Source organism: Carex rostrata, chromosome 5 (assembly GCF_964058835.1).
Source record: "Carex rostrata chromosome 5, lpCarRost1.2, whole genome shotgun sequence".
NCBI lineage: Eukaryota > Viridiplantae > Streptophyta > Magnoliopsida > Poales > Cyperaceae > Carex > Carex rostrata.
Window position 1 is genome coordinate 485001 of NC_135922.1, and position 5000 is coordinate 490000.

A 5000-nucleotide genomic window follows, 5' to 3' on the forward strand; every position below is an offset into this window, starting at 1 on the left:
TCTCTGCGGGGCGCCTCCACGCTTAGGCCCCCCGCTCAACCGTGTTTCGCCGACTTTACGGCTGGGGATTTCAACCCTTGCGGCTACCCGCATCGGTCTTACGGGCGCCTCCACGCTTAGACGCCCTGCCCGATCGTGTTTCGCCGGCTTTACAGCTGGGGATTTCAACCCGCATCGGTCTCTGCGGGGCGCCTCCACGCTTAGGCACCCCGCTTAACCGTGTTTCGCCGGCTTTACGGCTGGGGATTTCAACCCGCTCGGTCACTGCGGGGCGCCTCCACGCTTAGGCGCCCCGCTCAACCGTGTTTCGCCGGCTTTACGGCTGGGGATTTCAACCCGCGCGGCTACCCGCATCGGTCTTACGGGCGCCTCCACGCTTAGACGCCCTGCCCGAACGTGTTTCGCCGGCTTTACGGCTGGGGATTTCAACCCGCTCGGTCTCTGCGGGGCGCCTCCACGCTTAGGCGCCCCAATGAACCGTGTTTCGCCGGCTTTACGGCTGGGGATTTCAACCCGCGCGGCTACCCGCATCGGTCTTACGGGCGAAACTCCACGCGGAGTCGCCCTGCCCGAACGTGTTTCGCCGGCTTAACGGCTGGGGATTTCAACCCGCTCGGTCTCTGCGGGGCGCCTCCACGCTTAGGCGCCCCGCTCAACCGTGTTTCGCCGGCTTTACGGCTGGGGATTTCAACCCGCTCGGTCACTGCGGGGCGCCTCCACGCTTAGGCGCCCCGCTCAACCGTGTTTCGCCGACTTTACGGCTGGGGATTTCAACCCGCGCGGCTACCCGCATCGGTCTTACGGGCGCCTCCACGCTTAAACGCCCTGCCCGAACGTGTTTCGCCGGCTTTACGGCTGGGGATTTCAACCCGCTCGGTCTCTGCGGGGCGTCTCCACGCTTAGGCGCCCCAATGAACCGTGTTTCGCTGGCTTTACGGCTGGGGATTTCAACCCGCGCGGCTACCCGCATCGGTCTTACGGGCGAAACTCCACGCGGAGTTGCCCTGCCCGAACGTGTTTCGCCGGCTTTACGGCTGGGGATTTCAACCCGCTTGGTCTCTGCGGGGCGCCTCCACGCTTAGGCGCCCCAATGAACCGTGTTTCGCCGGCTTTACGGCTGGGGATTTCAACCCGCTTGGTCTCTGCGGGGCGCCTCCACGCTTAGGCGCCCCAATGAACCGTGTTTCGCCGGCTTTACGGCTGGGGATTTCAACCCGCTCGGTCTTTGCGGGGCGCCTCCACGCTTAGGCGCCCCAATGAACCGTGTTTCGCCGGCTTTACGGCTGGGGATTTCAACCCGCTCGGTCTCTGCGGGGCGCCTCCACGCTTAGGCGAACCAATGAACCGTGTTTCACCGGCTTTACGGCTGGGGATTTCAACCCGCGCGGCTACCCGCATCGGCCTTACGGGCGAAACTCCACGCGGAGTCACCCTGCCCGACCGCTTTTCGCCGGCTTTACGGCTGGGGATTTCAACCCGCATCGGTCTTACGGGCGCCTCCACGCTTAGACGCCCTGCCCCACCGTGTTTCGCCGGATCTACGGCTGGGGATTTCAACCCGCGTGGTCCGTGTTTTTCGGTAACATATTCGTGTTCCTTGCCCCCGACGGGCCGTGTTTTTCGGTAACAAAATCGTGTCTTTTGTCCCCGCTGCACCGTGTTTTTTGCCCCCGCTCAACCGTGTTTTTTGCCCCCGCTCAACCGTGCTTACTTACTGCCCCCGCTCAACCGTGTTTTTTCGGTAACATAATCGTGTTTTCGGGTAACATAATCTTGTTTTTCGGGCCATTTTACACCGACGGAGGCACCCACAGGGGCCATGTACACCCCGCTTGGCATGTACATGAGGGGTTGCCTCTTCCAAAAATCCTTCCCCCCTATAGGGGAATATGCATTTTGGGTCTCCAGCCACGCCCAGGGTTACCACCCCCTGGAAATCCCCTAGGTTTACCCCCCATTTTATGTGGATGCATAGATTCAGACCGCCCTGCTCCACCGCTTTTGGCCATTTTTGCCCAACGTTAGCCGCTTCGGCTTGCCGCTGGACTGTTTTCGGGCCTTTTTCACCGACGCTTGGCCGTATCCGCTTAGTTTTCCCCAACGCTTGGCCGCATCCGCTTAGTTTTCCCCCGCTGGACTGTTTTCGGGTCACTTTTGCCCAACGTTAGCGGCTTCCGCTTGCCGCTGGACTGTTTTCGGGCCCTTTTTCACCGACCCTTGGCCGTATCCGCTTAGTTTTCCCCAACGCGTGGCCGCATCCGCTTAGTTTTCCCCCGCTGAACTGTTTTCGGGTCACTTTTGCCCAACGTTAGCCGCTTCCGCTTGCCGCTGGGCTGTTTTCGGGCCAATTTCCACCGACACTTGGCCGCATCCGCTTAGTTTTCCCCAACGCGTGGCCCCTTCCGTTTAGTTTTCCCCCGCTTAACTGTTTTCGGGTCACTTTTCCCCAACGTTAGCCGCTTCCGCTTGCCGCTGGGCTGTTTTCGGGCCATTTTTCCCCAACACTTGGCCGTATCCGCTTAGTTTTCCCCAACGCGTGGCCGCATCCGCTTAGTTTTCCCCCGCTGAACTGTTTTCGGGTCACTTTTGCCCAACGTTAGCCGCTTCCGCTTGCCGCTGGACTGTTTTCGGGCCAATTTCCACCGACTCTGGGCCGGATCCGCTTAGTTTTCCCCAACGCTTGGCTGCATCCGCTTAATTTTCCCCAGCTGAACTGTTTTCGGGTCACTTTGTCCCAACGTTAGCCGTTTCCGCTTGCCGCTGGACTGTTTTCGGGCCATTTTCCACCGACTCTTGGCCGTATCCGCTTGGTTTTCCCCAACGCTTGGCTGCTTCCGCTTAATTTCCCCCAGCTGAACTGTTTTCGGGTCACTTTTGCCCAACGTTAGCCGTTTCCGCTTGCCGCTGGACTGTTTTTGGGCCATTTTTCACCGACACTTGGCCGTATCCGCTTAGTTTTCGCCAACAATTGGCTGCATCCGCTTAATTTTCCAAGCTATACTGCTTTCGGGTCAGTTTTGCCCAACGTTAGCCGCTTCCGCTTGCCGCTGGGCTGTTTTCGGGCCGTTTTCCACCCACGCTGGCACCGACGGGGCCATGTACACGCACGCGCGTGTACAAGAGGGGGCACCCATTTTTGAAAACCTTGCCCCCCTACAGGGGAATATGCATTTTGAGGCTCTAGCCACGCCCAGGGTTACCACCCCCTGAAAATCCCCCAAGTCAAAATCACCCATGTAAAATATTCAAAAAAATCTCAAAAAATCACAAAAAATTTATAAAATCAAATAAATTAAAAAAAAAAAAAAAATTTCAAAAATTCAAAAAAAATTCAAAAAAATTCAAAAAAATTCAAAAAATTCAAAAATTCAAAAAAAGTCCAAAAACCCAAAAAAACTTCAAAAATTTCAAAAATTCAAAAAAATTTCAAAAAAAATTTCAAAAATTTGCCCCGCTGAAATGTTTTCGGGTCAGTTTTGCCCAACGTTAGCCGCTTCCGCTTGCCGCTGGACTGTTTTCGGGCCAATTTCCACCGGCTCTTGGCCGTATCCGCTTAGTTTTCCCCAACGCGTGGCCGCATCCGCTTAGTTTTCCCCCGCTGAACTATTTTCGGGTCACTTTTGCCCAACGTTAGCCGCTTCCGCTTGCCGCTGGGCTGTTTTCGGGCCAATTTCCACCGACACTTGGCCGCATCCGCTTAGTTTTCCCCCGCTTAACTGTTTTCGGGTCACTTTTCCCCAACGTTAGCCGCTTCCGCTTGCCGCTGGGCTGTTTTCGGGCCATTTTTCCCCAACACTTGGCCGTATCCGCTTAGTTTTCCCCAACGCGTGGCCGCATCCGCTTAGTTTTCCCCCGCTGAACTGTTTTCGGGTCACTTTTGCCCAACGTTAGCCGCTTCCGCTTGCCGCTGGACTGTTTTCGGGCCAATTTCCACCGACTCTGGGCCGGATCCGCTTAGTTTTCTCCAACGCTTGGCTGCATCCGCTTAATTTTCCCCAGCTGAACTGTTTTCGGGTCACTTTGTCCCAACGTTAGCCGTTTCCGGTGGTCGCTGGACTGTTTTCGGGCCATTTTCCACCGACTCTTGGCCGTATCCGCTTGGTTTTGCCCAACGCTTGGCTGCTTCCGCTTAATTTCCCCCAGCTGAACTGTTTTCGGGTCACTTTTGCCCAACGTTAGCCGTTTCCGCTTGCCGCTGGACTGTTTTCGGGCCATTTTTCACCGTCACTTGGCCGAATCCGCTTAGTTTTCGCCAACAATTGGCTGCATCCGCTTAATTTTCCAAGCTATACTGCTTTCGGGTCAGTTTTGCCCAACGTTAGCCGCTTCCGCTTGCCGCTGGGCTGTTTTCGGGCCATTTTCCACCCACGCTGGCACCGACGGGGCCATGTACACCCACGCGCGTGTACATGAGGGGGCACCCATTTTTGAAAACCTTGCCCCCCTATAGGGGAATATGCATTTTGAGGCTCTAGCCAAGCCCAGGGTTACCACCCCCTGAAAATCCCCCAAGTCAAAATCACCCATGTAAAATATTCAAAAAAATCTCAAAAAATCACAAAAAATTTATAAAATCAAATAAATTCAAAAAAAAAAAAAATTCAAAAATTCAAAAAAAATTCAAAAAATTCAAAAAAATTCAAAAAAATTCAAAAAATTCAAAAATTCAAAAAAAGTCCAAAAACCCAAAAAAACTTCAAAAATTTCAAAAATTCAAAAAAATTTCAAAATTTCAAAAAAAATTTCAAAAATTTGCCCCGCTGAACTGTTTTCGGGTCACTTTTGCCCAACGTTAGCCGCTTCCGCTTGCCGCTGGACTATTTTCGGGCCTATTTCCACCGACTCTTGGCCGTATCCGCTTAGTTTTCCCCAACGCGTGGCCGCATCCGCTTAGTTTTCCCCCGCTTAACTGTTTTCGGGTCACTTTTCCCCAACGTTAGCCGCTTCCGCTTGCCGCTGGGCTGTTTTCGGGCCATTTTTCCCCAACACTTGGCCGTATC